This window comes from Schistocerca serialis, chromosome 4 (assembly GCF_023864345.2).
Source record: "Schistocerca serialis cubense isolate TAMUIC-IGC-003099 chromosome 4, iqSchSeri2.2, whole genome shotgun sequence".
In the NCBI taxonomy this organism is placed as follows: domain Eukaryota; kingdom Metazoa; phylum Arthropoda; class Insecta; order Orthoptera; family Acrididae; genus Schistocerca; species Schistocerca serialis.
The window spans coordinates 603,186,674-603,203,335 of record NC_064641.1 but is presented as its reverse complement, the minus strand read 5'-3'; the positions used below and the strand labels follow the sequence as shown (position 1 = coordinate 603,203,335).

Below are 16,662 nucleotides of genomic sequence, written 5' to 3'. Positions count from 1 at the left end.
CTGTACTCGGCTGAAAGGTTAACATACTGCACGTTATAAAATGTCTCGTCATTTTATGGCGTGATGCGGTTTTTCAATCGCCCCGAGTAAATTGTGTCATTGAGCCTATTCTCTAGCAGCCAAAACAATAAACAACAGGGGCTCCAACAAACTGTAAAAATTCAACTACCTAGAATTGGCAGAAAAGTAGAAATGGTTTAGTCTACATTTGAGGTATTTGTAAGGGTATAATTTCGACGATAATGTTATCTAAATTGCAAATGAACTCTGTGGCCATGCAATTCCATAGCACCAGTTGTTTCCAGAGCTGAAATAATACCTTAAACGTCACAAAGCAAACTAATTATTGATAAGACAGTCACTGCAAGTCATATATCTCAATAGCCTGCATTTTAGAACGCCCTAGAACACGACTGGAAGGTCAACGTCAGCGTGAAGCTTGTATGTAAACAGAAGGGTCCCGACTCAAAAACATTGCGCACTTTTGCGTTATGTTTGGAGGTGATTACTTGAATAACAAGCATTGTGTCTATCATTCAGTCAATTATGCGACTACACAGTTGCACAACACGCGATGTATCAGAACCATCACAGTGCATGTTATGCATGACGGCTTACCCGACAATATTAGCTGAAAAATCTGACTTTTCTATATCTACATCCATAGCATGTAAACCAATGTGGAGTGCGTGCCAGGGGTACTTCACAATGTACCACATGTTATGGTGTCTTCCCCTTCCAATCTTTTATGGGGCGAGGGAACAATCACTCCTCAAACGCTATTTCGCTTCCTGTCATTAGTTTACGTTTTCACAGTCTCTACAGGGCCTATGCGTAAGGACTTGAAAAATATCTGTAGATTCTTTGTTAGATACTGGTTCTCGAAACTTTCTAAGTAGGCTTCCGGGGGATAGTTGCCATCTGTCTTCAACCGTCTGCCAATTCCGTGAGTCAAACAAACCTGTGAGCATTTTTCCTGCCCTTTTTAGTGTACTTTCAATATATCCTGTTACTTCTATGTAGGATGGGTCTCACAGGCTTGAAAAATATTCTCTGTTTTGTAAGTAGTCTCTCTCGTAGAATGATTGTATTTTCTCAGTATCCTGTCAACTATCCTACGTCATCCGCCTGCTTTACGAAGCAAATGTTCCAAGTAGGTTCACAAAAAGTTTCATTCTTCTCCTGCAAAGAATAAAAAAATTAGAGACGACTGTGAAAAACTTTTTGAACGCCCTTTGTAGCTACAATTGATTAGGGCCTTTAAGTTATCATTCCATTTCATACCCTCACAAACTGTGACACATAGATACCTTCATGAGTTGACTGACTCCAGTATCAATCATTAATACTGTAGTCATAGAATACTACTTTTCTGCGTCTTGAGAAATACACAGTTTTATATTTTTGTACGTTTCAAGCAAGTTGGCTATCTTTGTATCACTCTGAAGACGTATCCAGATCTGATTGAATATTTGTGCAGCTTTTTCAGGAAGTACTCCATTATGTGTAACTGTATCATTTGTAGAGAGTTTGAGGTTACTGGAGTTGCCCTGTACCAAAACTACGGTTCGGTAGTTTTTATATACTACATAAATGACATAGTAAATGGTAGGATTCCGGGTATTATTGGTAGCATTGGTAGGGAAAGAAACATAAATGAATCTGTAACAGAGAAACAAGGAGCCGACAATTTCTCTTTGTTTCTTGTTTGTTCGGTTGTTTGTTTTGCACATAATTAGAGCCATACATCATTCAGTGTTAGTCCATTGTGTGTTTTACATCCTTACAAAATATAAACTAAATTTTATGAGTAAAAAAAGTAAGTTGATCGTGTAGTTTCTGCACTTGTATGCAACCAAAGCAATTACTTTTAATGCAAGTACAGTTTCATCATGATCAAAGGCAAGAGTTTCCTGTTATTATTGCTAAACGCGTCGACAAAGTACTGAAGCGATATTTGATCTATTTTTTTCTTTTATTTTACCTTTTTGTTGATAAAATGGCGTTTTCTAGCGCTATGTCGTAAATATGTATTGTTTGCTTTATTGTTACTACAACATCCCTCTGTTCCACGTTACAAATCAACAATTGTTGAATAAAACCTGAATTAAACGATGACAATTTCAGTTTTGCTACAAATACTCTTTATTGTTAAGTAACGAACAGGAGGATAACTATGTAGAACAAAAATGCTCTGTACGTTATGCAGGCCTCACTCGGTTTCTAGGCTGTTTACCGCTTCCGGTTTTTATGGTAAGACATTGATAGCGTACATAAAAAAGCGATTCTTATGAGGTAGCCCTTTGTAGGTATGTAACACATGCAATGTACAGGTAACACGTGCACAACATTTAACTGTTAGGAATAGTACAATAGCGTACGCGTAGTTATGACAGTTTACAGTAGCCTACAATTGCAGAGGTTACCATTACTATGTGCAGCCTGGTCGTTAATATACAACAGGAACAGCAAGAGTCCCAACGCAACTCCGTGGAACATGCCTCTTGTTAACTCCCAAGTCTGTCGATGATTCTTTTCGTAGACATTGTGAAGATAAAAGTAGGCTAATAACAGGCCATTCTTTGCAGGCTTTATTTTTCTTTCGACTGGGATGAATCCTTAACATATGGTGCAAGAAAGTACCCTCTGCGTCACGCTTTTAATGATTAACAGAATGTATATGCCTATACAGATGACAACTTCTTTGTATTAAAGAAACTGCTGCTACCAAATAGCTGTACTTCCTTACTGTATTGCTGTCACACAAATTCTGAGTACGACCACAGAACATTTTTGCAAGGGCGTTTTAGAGAAATGTTGCGGTCATTGTTTTCATTTACACGCATACAAATGAAACCCAATTTGAGGGCACCTAGATTAGAGAACGTGTTCAGGGTCTGTAGCTTCAGCAACGTAGCTGTAGAAGAAAAGGAAAGAGAAAAAGTGTGAAACAATAAAGGAAGATCAGTGATGCATCAGTGTAGATGCAGGTATCAAATATTTGTAACCTCACACTTATTAGCAGGAAAAGGGCAGGAAGAGGGGCAAAGAACATTTTGGAGTGACTCATATCACTTCTCTAGACAGAGGAAATAAGGTTGAGAATTGGTTATCAAATGCTAAAAAAATGAGGGGAAGCAATTATAACAGGAATGGTAGAAATTATTAAACACATATAGAAGCACTGATACATCTTTCATGATGTTGGTTCATCTCTGTAACTGTCAGTTATGTTACTTGAAAAAGTAAAAGTATACTGAAGAAAGATATCAGTCCCAAAATTCACCAACGATGTAAGAGATATCATCTAAAGTAAGGAAGAGTCAAACTACGAAACGTAATGGACAGTCCGCTCGCGATAGAGCTCGGGCAAAGAATACACCAAGTAATAACGAAAGTGATAAGGAGTAGCAGACGGGAAGAACTGCGGATTAATTCACTTCGTGATGGAGAAAAGTACTACAGGAAAAGTGAAAGAATAGTCCTATGTAGGAAGAAAGTTTACACACCTCAGGTAGATAGAAGGATAAATCAGAATGCAGTGTTATAGGAGAAAATTAAGTGAACAAGTAATATACAAAATGAATAGCTTCTAGAAAGCATAGGCGAGGAAAGAAAGTTCACAGTAAATCTGCATCAACTGTACAAACGAAGATTAAACTGTCTGAAATAAATCATTGAGGACAAGGGGCGATATCAGGTCCGAACATATTAAATATGAAGGTACGGAGGACAGCAACAAAATACTCAAAGTTATGAGGACGAAAAGAAATCTAGATCTCCTTTTATACAACTTCAAGGTACTAGCTTCTCTGAGTAAAAAATTACCGCAACGTCGAAACAGTTGTTATGAGATTGCAACATTAGTAATAGGCAGTGAACAGCTGCCGTGATTCTTGTACAACCTTGTTGCTTCTTCTAACATACATTCTGGTGTACTACAGTTCCATTCTTCTAGAAATGAAGAAATGTTTGCTGCTTTCGTTTTCTTCCTACTTTCCTGTAATCAATTTCGTATAACACTTGTATTTGTGTTATCTGGACAAAGTTTCATCATCATAAACAGAACACTGTTATTCCTCAGACAAGTATGTGGTTCCTGTTAATCATCCTTGTTCACGGAATGCAATGGAAAAATATCACAGTGCTGCATTGCTCAGCTATACCACCAGCGACGGCAACCACTTCTGCAGGTCTTTTACATCTGAGGGCTGTACCATTACTTTGTGTTTGCCGTAGTACATTTTGCTGACTGGTTATTACAGTTTTTCTTCAATGATGTAAAGTTACTGTCACTGAAACAAAGTTAATAGGTGTAACAAACCGAAAAAATGTTTACGTTATAATTCATTAACGGGCCGCCGGGTCCCTTGAAGCAATGTATTCAGAAAATAGCCCTGCATAGCCTCTGAAATTTCGTTTCTGAAGTCCGTTTTCAGCTTGTAGAGGTAAATAACTTCAATACATGATCGTGATCTTCATACTGCCTTCTGTAGGAGGCATATGACAAGCCCAAAAAGTAAATGACAATCTCTCGGTTATGGATTTCGTCACGATAATCTTAAATCACTGATTATATTTAAACCACTCCGTCTACAGGCCACAAGTGGCCCATCGGGACCATCCGATCGCCGTGTCATCCTCCGAGGAGGATAAGGATAGGAGGGGCATGGGATCAGCACACCGCTCTCCCGGTCGTTATGATGGTATTCTTGACCGAAGTCGCTACTATTCGGTCGAGTAGCTCCTCAATTGGCATCACGAGGCTGAGTGCATCCCGAAAAATGGCAACAGCGCATGGCGGCCTGGATGGTCACCCATCCAAGTGCCAGCCACGCCCGACAGCGCTTAACTTCGGTGATCGCACGGGAACCGGTGTATCCACTGCGGCAAGGCCGTTACCTACTGATTATATTTAGTTATACATTTATTTATTTTTACAATTTCCGAAGGTCTTATATTTCTGAGTTACCAATGTACCGCTCATGCATATAATTAATCCGTTAAATCTTTTAGTGTCTGTACAAAAATTTGTGTGTTTGTGTGTGTGTGTGTGTGTGTGTGTGTGCGTGTGTGCGTGTGTGTGTGTTTGTGCGGGCGGTGATTCTTTGATAGCGAAGTAGTAGGCGTTTGAAAATGAAAGAATTACGTTACTCATCAAACCCTTCTCTCAGGTATTGAACACAACAGCGGGAGAATGAAAAACGTGAGAATCAAGCGCGGCTCTGAACGCGGTAACTTGTGAGGAAGAGTTCGGAATGTTTACCCCAGAACAGATTATTTCCATATCTTTGAAATACGGCAGTGAGAGATAGCCTTCACGGTGGCTGCTCATGAGGGTCCAGTGTGGTCCCCTCCCCGGTGCGCATCCTCTGTAACGATAGCCACACAATGGGCGGAGACAGCAGCCTTATCTACGCCGGCTATCTTGCGGGGGTGGTTGCGGCTGACACCGATACGCCCCCGTGTTGACAGAACCGCCAGGTACCCTGATAACATCGCAACATGCCCCACTGTTGGCTACGCCATATCCCTTCTTTGTAACCCACCCCGTGGGGGAGGCTCGACGTGGTATTACAGTGACATATCACTAGGATGGGCAAAGCTGACTTCCAGGCAGTTACCTGTGCGGGCTTTGGTTTCCTCTTAAATGTCGCATTACTCGCATTATTATGCATGTGGCATTTATTATTATTATTATCACAAATCTTATAAATGAAAACAAGAAAGGAAAATTCTCAGAAAAATCTTAGGACTAAAATATGATAAAGAATTTTGGAGGAAAAAGACATTTCAAGAGACCTAGTTACAGAATAAATCAATAATATCAAAAGGAAACGGCGATTATAGTTTCATAGTCACGTATATAAACGGACAGCAACAGGTTCACTACAAAAATTCCTACACGTAGCCTTATCAATGAAAAAGCGCAATAACTGGCATTCATGATAAACAATCACAAAACACAAACTTGCTGAAAGCCCTATCTGAAAAATGACCAGAAGTGCGTACAAAAAGTGAACGGAGAAAGAGATACTGAGAGAAAATAAGAAAAAAGTGCTGAATTAGTTCGAACGCGCTCCTTAGTCGGACACAACGAATCAATTTTTTTCCAGTTTTGTCACAGCAGACGGCAGTTTCCGAATTACTGATACTTCAACACAATAATGTGATTAAACACGTTAATTTGCGCTCAGGGCTGTCCATATTTCTTAATTTGTTTCTTGTCATTGCAACTTCGAGTCTCCCTCACTCTCAAGTAACAACCACAAACGCAAATAGGCACACAGATATAAACAAGGCAACTATTCCAAACTTCGAATTAGTGCGAATGGGGCCCAATGCAAAATATATATAGTTATCTTTGAAATTCTGAGGGTAGCGAAAGGTTATATACACAATTTGAACGAGAAACAGACTGCAGCTACAATAGTCGGACGACATGAAAATGAGGTAGTAGTTGAGAAGGGAATGAGACATCATTGTAGCCTATCCCCCTAGTATTAATCGGAACATTGAGCAAGCATTAACGGAAACCAACGATACATTTGGAAAGGGAGTTGAAGATCAGAAGAAAAAAATAAAAACTTTGAAGTTTGCCATGACGTAAATTTGTGAGACACAGAAAAGGAGTCGGAAAATCAGCTGAGCAGAATAAACAGCATCTTCAAAAGTGCTCACAAGGTCAATAACCACTGGTGTAAATCAAGAATAATGGAATGCAATCGAATTACATCAAATGGAACTAGGGGAGGTAGATTAGATGGGCAGCTGACCAGTTTGCTTTCCGGGAAGCAAAATAACTGACGGTGACAATAAAACAGAGAATACAAAAAGCAGAATTTTAGACGGATGGTCAAATGGCACTGAATGACTAATGAAGGGGATCGTAATCGAATTAGTGAGAACTGAAATTTATTTCATAAACATTATTAAAAGAATAGGTCGGTTGATGGGACACATACTTAGACATCAAGGAATAGTCAATATGATTATGAAGGGAAGAGTGAAAGGTGAAAATTGTGGAGGGAGAAAAAGTCTTGACTACATTACGTAATTTCAAATGGACGTAGGTTACGATAGGTGTGCAAAGGTAAAGATTTTTGCACAAGACAAATTAACATCTGCGGCGTGAAATCAGTCTTTGGGCTGCTGGCCACGCAACAACAGTAAACATAAAATCACGCTATTTCCAGCATCGAAACATTTATTTTTTTTAATTTCCCTACAGTCTTTATTGACAGCGGAATGAGTTTCATCGACGCTGTCAACATACATTGCCAATTTTTAATTTATTCATTCACGTATTTATTATAAGATGAAATAAAAGACGCAAGGAAGGAAACTGTTAATGTCTCATAGTAACAGATATCCAAACTTTTGCCATATTTTACACTTATGGGTGAAAATTTCAATAAATTGTTTGATATGCTACTGTACAATACTATTGGATCTACTTCTCCCCCTCCTCCTCCCGCCCGTCTCTCTCTCTCTCTCTCTCTCTCTCTCTCTCTCTCTCTCTCTCTCTCTGTTTAGCTTCACATTTATCCACCAACAGACTCCAGACTAAATCTTTAATTCATCATATCCACAAGAATGTCTCGCGATTTGCGTGATGCAAGCAGTTAATGTTACATTGTCAAAAACTTTCACTACCCTACATCGTCTGGTTCCTACTGTAGGCAAACATTTTATTCGTCAGATAAGTACGTCTTTCTGTTTCGAATGTTGATCCCCATGCGATCAGTTTGTTACCTATAGGACCTGAAAGAAGGCGTTATGGTTCTTCACGTATTAATTACTCTTTGGGTGACGTTATGAAGAGGTCTATTAAATTTACAGCAGCAATCGCGAGTGCAATTTTCTCCACTGTCAAACAGCAGCTTCGCAACAACAAAAATTTCTTTTTCTTAAATCCGCAGACCTGCTTTCCGAGGCTGAGGTACAGCTATTATATATTCTAAACTACTTGCTTTTTGTTCAGTACAATAAGTTACTAACTTCACTCTTAACACAACCACGACGACAACAGCGAGTATGAGCTGAAAATCAACTAGACAGACACTACCGATGTAAGTAAATTGTTTAGTGCACGATGAGTAAAAGCTGATAATGCAAAATTAACCACGTTTTCTACACATATTTTCGGACGATACGATTGTGAAACTTACTTCAGCCCGCTGTTGATTGCCTCTTTTCATATTCTTTAATATTTGTGAGTAATTCCCACAGGAACAAATATTCCTCGGTTTTCCTATTCCAGCAACAGAAAATTGTGCCTCCTGACGAGGATTATTCACGTTTAAACCTCTTAAATTAAAATTAATTCATCCATGGTATCAACTGCGAAAGAAACGTGTTTCGTAGCCCATTGCATTTATTCCTATTAATTTACCTCACGTTTAAGGAACACAGATTCCTAGGAAGTAGTGTGTAACGTGTCCGACAAATTAGCAGGTCCTGATATAAGTCAAGCCCGCTGTGGTTACCACCGAAGTACAATACATGCTCATTCATGACTATCTGACATTCGTCTTACATGACGGTACTAATCAAGCACCTTGCGGGTAATTCACTGAAAAATCTGACTCAGAGCGATCGGAAATTCTGCTTTTATTTTCGGCGAGCTACATCAAGATTCATACTACAAGTGTAAAGTTTACCCCATAAAATGCCAAGAAATCTTTCGGGAAACGCAACGCTTAGCGGATTCCATTGGCGAGAATTATCCCGGCATATTACTCTGAGTAACAAGTAATTCCATTTTTCTCTTGAGTAATAAAATACCTATCCCTAATAAGAACATCTGTTGCTGCGCGTATATGGAAATACTCGTACATACATCGCTCTTAGAAACAAATGAAAAGGGTAATGAAATACTAATAATAAATATTAAGAGTGGATATACAGTAGTTTTACACAGACTCTGTAAGGAACAAACATATACCTGCACAGAACGAAATCGAAACGGGAAAATCTGGGAAAACAAGAAAAATGCATGAAGCATACATCATGGATTTCAAGAAAGTGCTGTTTCAGTAAGCTGTAATGGAATTAAATCTTTCCTTCAACACCGTCACAAAATAAATTGTTGATACACATTTCAGCAATTATAGCACTGAAAATGATGGGACGAATAACAAAACCAAATATTTTCTCTCTATAGTAAAACAGGAATGGTAATGTGATGTAGCAAGAAACTATGTATTGGCAAGCTAGATATTATATCAGTACTGCCTTGTAACATCAAAAAATTTATTTATTTCACACTGTAAGGTTTTGATGAATTCTTTTCTGGTTGTAGATTCCTTGTTTCTTAGTACAGTACCCCAGAAGACATGAATAATTCATTCAGACAGTAACATTAGGAAATGGTCTTGGAACCCGAAAATGAGGAATTGCGAAACAGACAATAATGACTAGGTTCCAACAAGAAAATAAGAACCCAAAATCAAATCCATAAAAATAAAACTAGAAACACGTTCTTAATATTCTGAGCGATTTTTTTTTTCTTAGGCCACTATAAGGTGCAGCTGTCGACGACCTAAAGACCTGAAAACGGATTCGTGAATGAATAGAAATTGCTGCGGAACTTCAGTAAAGTCTTTGTTGTTGCTACTATTGACAAGTTCTACAAAATTCCGAAGAAAATTCAGATAGCATCAGTTACGTGTTTTCCATTTTTTGCGGATTTGGAACATGAGATTTTATCTGTGATCTGTGTTTTGCATTACACAAGCAGCAGGTTTCGTGTAAAGCTTTATTCTCTCGAAAGCTCTGATTAATTCACAAGAGCATTTCACGTATCGGCACCTACGTTATGTAACCTCGAAACAACAAATCAGCAAAATCTTTGTGTAGGTGTCGCACCAAAAACAGGAATCTTATTCAACGCCTCAATTTTTTTTATTCACAAGCCTGTAGGTAGGATCGTCCCTGTATTTCCGTTTGGTACTTCCCTTTTTCAAACAGCATACTGATTCTTCAGAAATAAAGTATAATAATTACCTCTGCAAAAGTATTTGGATGCAGTTTAAATAATACTGTATGTATTTGCATCAGAACTGGGTACCACTTAGTAGACAAGGTGAAAGAATTCTGTTATCTCTGAAGCAAAGCAGTAAACGACAGACGAGGCAAGAAGATCTTATGAAGGTCACGAACACAGACAAAGAGATGTTCTCCTCAGAATCTGTAGGGGAAGGAATATGCGATAAACACTAATTGGAACAAGAAATAAGACGATTGAATACATTTTGAGTCATCAGAAATAACTTAACAGGCAACTGGAAGCAGCAGCATCAGATAAAAATTGGAGAAGACGGTGATTGGAACTAGACTTTAAACAATTGAGGAAATCGCGTGTAGATGCTACTCCGAGATGAAGAGCTTTGCACTGGAGAGGAGATCGTAGTGGATTACAACATAGCAGTCAAAAGGTTAATGAAAAATTGCGGTTGTTTCGACGAGTAGAATATGACCCTGAGACAATATGCAAAGAACGCGCTATTGTGTGGTCAGTTCTGCATGAGCAGTTGCTATATCTCTACCAGTAATACGTGTGTAACCTCTCATGCAGCATAACCTCTATGCCGCATTACAGCTCTGTCAAAGGGTTGGCGTTCTAAGAGGTAGCGCAGAAGACCCGCTCATCACGTTTTCTATTCTATAAACGGATTAGGCGAGTTTCACATAGAGTGCGAAAATACACCATTTGATCGCTATGGGATACCTATTAGTGGACATTAATATGTACACCCATCGCCCTTATGACGGCTTGATCTCTGCCAGGGATGCTGACGACGAGGTGCCTGAATGTCTGTGGACGAACTGCAGCCCTTTCTTTTTCAAGAGCTGAAACCAGAGAGGATAGTGATGTTGGACGATGGAGTGTGAAGCGAAGCCGACGTTCTAACTCGTTCCAAAGGTGTTCCATTGGGTTCAGGTTGGGATCCTGTCCAGCCTAGTTCATTTCAGGAATGTTATCGTCCTCAAACCATTGCCTCGCAGACGCTGCTTCAGGACAGGGTGCATTTGCACGTCTATAGAGTCATCGACTCCGAACTGTTCCTCTTCTTTAAGCAGTACACAACGCTGTAAAATGTGTTCATATTCTTTCGCATTTAGCGTTTTCTTAAGCCCAATAGGCGGACCGCAGCGTAATCATGAAAAATAACCCATACCGTAACCTCACCTCCTCCATATTTACACAGATGTTGTGTAGGGCCTATTGAAGCAATGACCAAGTGTGTATGGATAAAAATCCTTTACGATCGTTTACACCAAGGTGTCAGGTTTGTCTTAGTATCTACGCATGGCCAGAAATTGTAGTCGAGAGACTCATACGGCCACGCAATTTACTGAGCGAATTAAGAGGTCCTGTTTAGCACAAATCTCTATGCGCCAACTTACCAACGCTACTGGATAATACTAAGAGTGCAGAAAGATAACGAATGTGATTTATGCGCTACGAGTACCATCCCATTTTCTACACCTCGTATGATAGTACCCAGCAAAAATGTTTAATGAGTAATGGATTGGTCTACGAGGTATTATAGCATGGGATCTCCGTTCATCTGACTGTAACCCTATAAAGGGTTTGTGGGCTATCTTCGGCCATAAGAACACTAAAAGGCATTTGTGTATTCCGCCGTCATCGACTAACTACATACTATTCGGGAGGCTACGCCCCATGCGTATGACAAGACTGTTTTCGTAATTCTTTGAGCAGTAAGGCTGAAGAATGCACATTCCTTATTGATAGTGCCAACCGCCGGATTGCTATCATTAGTATGTTATAGAACGTTTTTCTTGCTTTGACCAGTAGTGTGCCCTGAAATAATATGTGGCATATTCCTTCAGCTATTAGGCAGCCCTTCGCCATCGTATCTTTCAGTGATGATAGTCCCTTGGCACTTGTCATAAAAAACCAGAAATCCAGGATCGGGTCATGTTGTGTTTCATGTATTATAATACATATTTCGTCACGTTATTAACAGACATTTTGTCAAGGGCTTCAACACCATTCTAAAGGCTTAGTTAGGTCTACATGAGCCTTTTTTGGGCGTTACGTCTGCCTCAGTCTATCACTTAGCACTTTGTGAACGGTACAGGATAGCAGTGCTGTATAAGATATACAGATGCGTAAGTTACTTACTTATCAACGACAGTAGCAAAATTCTGACTAGTAATGTGAGTCACATAGTACGGCGATGTACAAGCCAAATCATGTATAGTTTATGCAAAGTGTAGAAAAGAACCTTTAACTGCTAGCATCCTGAATAATTTTATTTTATTTCGTCTGTTATGTATACGATAGCAATATGATCTTTGCTGTAATACATCGTACAGCCACAGATTAAAATAGGTATGTCAGCTGAAAAATTTACTGCAGACATAAACATATTACATTATTTGAGGAGTGATGCGCAAAGTTGAAAGTTTTTCACCTGGCCAAATGAAGGTAGTGATTAATAATATTTATTTCAGTTGACTTGTCCCAAATGTTTTTTCACATAAAAATATCAACTACAGGGCGAATCGCCGAAAACTCGCACCGTATGTATAACGGAAATGGAAAGTGCTATTGATGAAGTTTTCACAGAATGGAGCCGGCCGAAGTGGCCGAGCGGTTAAAGGCGCTACAGTCTGGAACCGCACGACCGCGACGGTCGCAGGTTCGAATCCTGCCTCGGGCATGGATGTGTGTGATGTCCTTAGGTTAGTTAGGTTTAAGTAGTTCTAAGTTCTAGGGCACTTATGACCACAGCAGTTGAGTCCCATAGTGCTCAGAGCCATTTGAACCACAGAATGGATTGGTTGTCAGGGGCTCATATTGTTAGCCAATGAGTAGAAAGTATTAATACTTAGAAGGTGTATTTGTTGTGCAAAGATACACATTTTTAAATGGAACAATGCCTATTCACATTAACAGGCTAAAAGTTGGGTAAATTGGAATGTCACTGGTGTGTGTTGCAGGATTCTAGTGCGAGTAATTTACGAGATGTTGTATTTTGAAAAGTTCCCACACCGACACTTGTACAATACCTGTGATAGCACACACTGAAGAACAACACAAGTGCATACATTACTTATGTGCATTCTGACCAGTAACGAGACAATTAGCCATCACAGATTGTGCCCACCAGCAGCGGCAATAAACGCTTCCAGTCTGGTATGGAACGACTCCTGCACACGTGCTAGCATTTCAGCGGAAATGTCCGAACAGGCTGCAGTAATACGTCTTGGCATATCATCGGGTGTAGTTGCTATGTCCTTGTAAACAGAGTATTTCAGATTTCCCCACAGAAAAACGTCTACTGGCATCAAATCTAGGGAATAGGTTGGCCGAGATACATGTCCCCTGCGTCCAATACAGTGATTTGGAAACAATTCGTGAAAACATGCTGTAGTACTTCATGCTCTAGGGCATGGACGGCCAATGTGTTGTTACCACAGGTTTCTCCTAGTCTGTAGAGGAACATTGTCTAGCATCCTAGGAGCATGGTCTGTTAGGAGGCTGTGATACTTGTGCACGTTCCCTGTTCTGTCTATTAAAAACGTGCCTATGTTCTGCTGATTCACTATCCCACACCACATTTTTACACTTCCATTTTTGAACAGACGAAGCAAGAAGACCTTATGATGGTCACTAACACAGACAAAGAGATATGCTCCTCAGAATCGGTAAAGGAAGGAATATGTGATAAACTGTAATTGGAACATGAAATAAGACGATTGAATACATTTTGAGTCATCGGGAAATAACTTCCATGCTACTAGAAGCAGCAGTATAAGGTAAAAATTGGAGAAGACGGTGATTGGAACTAGACAATAAACAATTGAGGATATCGTGTGTAGATGCTACTCAGAGATGAAGAGCTTTGCGCTGGAGAAGAGCTCGTGGTGGATCGCAACAAAGCAGTCAGAAGGTTGATGAAAAATTGCGTTTTTTTCGACGAGTAGAATATGAACCTGAGACAATATTCAAAGAATTGAAGTTTCTGAAGCCATAATATACGCTATTGCATGGTCAGTTCTGCATGAGCAGTTGCTACATCTCTGAAAGTAAAAAGTGTGCAACCCCTCATGCAACATAATCTCTATGCCGCATTACAGCTATGGCAAAGGGTTCGGGTTCTAAGTGGCAGTGCTGAAGATCCGCTCATTCTGTTTTCTATTCCACCAACAGACTAGGCGGGTTTCACAGCGTGGAAAATACACCATTTGATCGCTATCGGATACCTATTAGTGGACATTAATATGTACGCCCATCGCCCTTATGACGGCTTGATCTCTGCTAGGGACGCTGTCGATGAGGTGCCTGAATGTCTGTGGACGAATTCCAGCCCATTCTTTCTCAAGAGCTGAAACCAGAGAGGATAGTGAAGTTGGACGATGGAGTGTGAAGCGAAGCCGACGTTCTAACTCGTTCCAAAAGTGTGCCATTGGGTTCAGGTAGGGACCCTGTCCAGCCTAGTTTATTTCAGGACTGTTATCGCCCACAAACCATTGACGTTCCACCTGACGAAGCCAACGGTGTTGTTAACAGACCAACACTACGTGTTACAGCGATTTACCTGGCCATGTTTGGTAAATGTGACTTCATCACTAAACATGATACGTGATGCATCTTGAGTATCCTGTCTTAGTTCCTATATACAGAAGTTAAGACGATTCTCATAATCGTTTCCGTGCAGCTCTTGATGGAGAGAGATGTGATAGGGATGGAACCTGTGTCGGTGGAGAATGTGTAGCACACTTAGCTGACACGCCACTTCCTTTTGCGCTTGCGCGGGAGTTAACGTGCAGATCAACTGCAACAGCAGCATCTCTGTTGTCACTTGTTTCCTTCTGTTGTGTTGCCTAGGTTTTACACTACCACTTTCATGTAACTGGTTGAAGAGGCTGATAACTAATTGCCGAGATGGTTGAGGTTTATTGGGAAATCTTGTCGTATTTTCTGCATTAGCGAATCCCATCGTCCACTCATGGCCTACTGCTTGAACTGGCACACATTAACTGACTTGCAAGTCGCAGTGCACTCAACGAACACACAAGCTGTAAGCAAACATAACAACATCTTACCTAGCAACCATGCAGATTGAATGGCACAAACAAGTGTCGGTGCAGAAACGTTTCGAAATACGATACCTCGCAAACGATTGGCACTAGAATCCTGCAACAAACACCGCTGACATTCTAATTTACACTAATTTTAGTTTGTTAATGTTAATAGGCATTGTTCCGTTTAAATAAGTGTAAGTTTGCAGAAGAATACACTTTCTAAGTATTATTATAACCTGTTTATTGGCTAACAGTACGAGCCTCTGGCCACCAATTCATTAAGTGGAAACCGAACATCAACAGCACTTTCCATTTCTGCAACATCTGCGGTGCAAATTTTAGGTGATTCACCCTGTATATCGTCCACGTGCTTCATAGGTGATAAAACAAAGCAGATGTAACGCCAGAAAGAGGCCAAAAGCGTCCTTGATAACGCAGTTTTAGTTCCGGACGCTTTGGTCTAAAGGGGAAGAACAGAATACTGTGACTGAAAATTAGGAGAAATTTTTCTAATGTAAAGGTCGTTATTCGTACATTTTCCAGCGTCTTATTCTGTAGCAGTTGATCAGCAGTATATTACACCTACAGTAACACACTGCTACTTCAAATGTCAGATCGCCGTGAAATGAAACGCTCCCGGTTGACGACGCCTGTTTGTCTGATGTAGCTGCGCCGGCTACCAACCGGTGTTCGCCTAATGGCGTGTGCGTAAGCTGCCCGCATAGCACAGTTGCGGCATGAGTTGCTCCGTCATTCTTCAGAACTCCGCTTCTCCGTGTGAGAGCTAATATTAATACCAGATGAAAAACTTGTTTACGTGACACTCCGGTGACTATACATTTAGTCCTTATTCTATGTCTGTCCGTCTTCGTCTGTGTCACTGTTATCTGATACGGTACCAGTACTACTGACATCTTCCGGCCGATGTGGTCGAGCGGTTCTAGGCGCTTCAGTACGGAACCGCGCGACCGCTACGGTCGCAGGTTCGAATTCTGCCTCGGGCATGGTTGTGTGTGATGTCTTTAGGTTAGTTAGGTTTAAGTAGTTCTAAGTTCTATGCGACTGATGACCTCAGATGTTAAGTCCCATAGTGCTCAGAGCCATTTGAACCATTTGAACCTACTGACATCTGTCTTGCTAGTACAACAGACATGCAGATCGAAGAGGTTGAGAGTATTAAATTTCTGGGATTACAACTAGATAGTAAATTCAATTGGGAAGGACATACACAGAATTGCTGAAACGCCTAAACAAGTCTGTATTTGCAGTGAGAATGATGTCAGATGTAGGAGATATAAATATAAAAAACGGATACGTTGCTTGCATTCATTCTATTATGTCACAGAGGATCATATTCTGGGTAGCTCATCAAACTGAGCAAAATTTTCGAGTGCAAAAGAGCGTAGTAAGACTCATTTGTGGCGGAAATTGAAGAGCATGTAGAAATCCATTCAAGGAACTTTATATTCTAACCACTGCTTCTCAGTATGTTTGTTCCTTAATGAAATTTGTTGCATGTAATATACCTCTATTTCCAACCATTAGTATCAATACTAGGAATAAGAACAATCTACATCAAGACCTAAACTCACTTAC

General features: G+C 40.2%; 1 protein-coding gene and 1 pseudogene across 1 annotated transcript in view; one reads left to right on the top strand and one right to left on the bottom strand.

Annotated features, from left to right (window-relative positions):
- LOC126474633 (protein gooseberry-neuro-like) overlaps positions 1–16,662 on the top strand; it is a 199,536-nt gene that overhangs the window by 18,970 nt on the left and 163,904 nt on the right. The gene's annotated exons all lie outside the window — the stretch shown is intronic.
- Positions 4,786–4,903, bottom strand: LOC126475951 (5S ribosomal RNA; annotated as a pseudogene).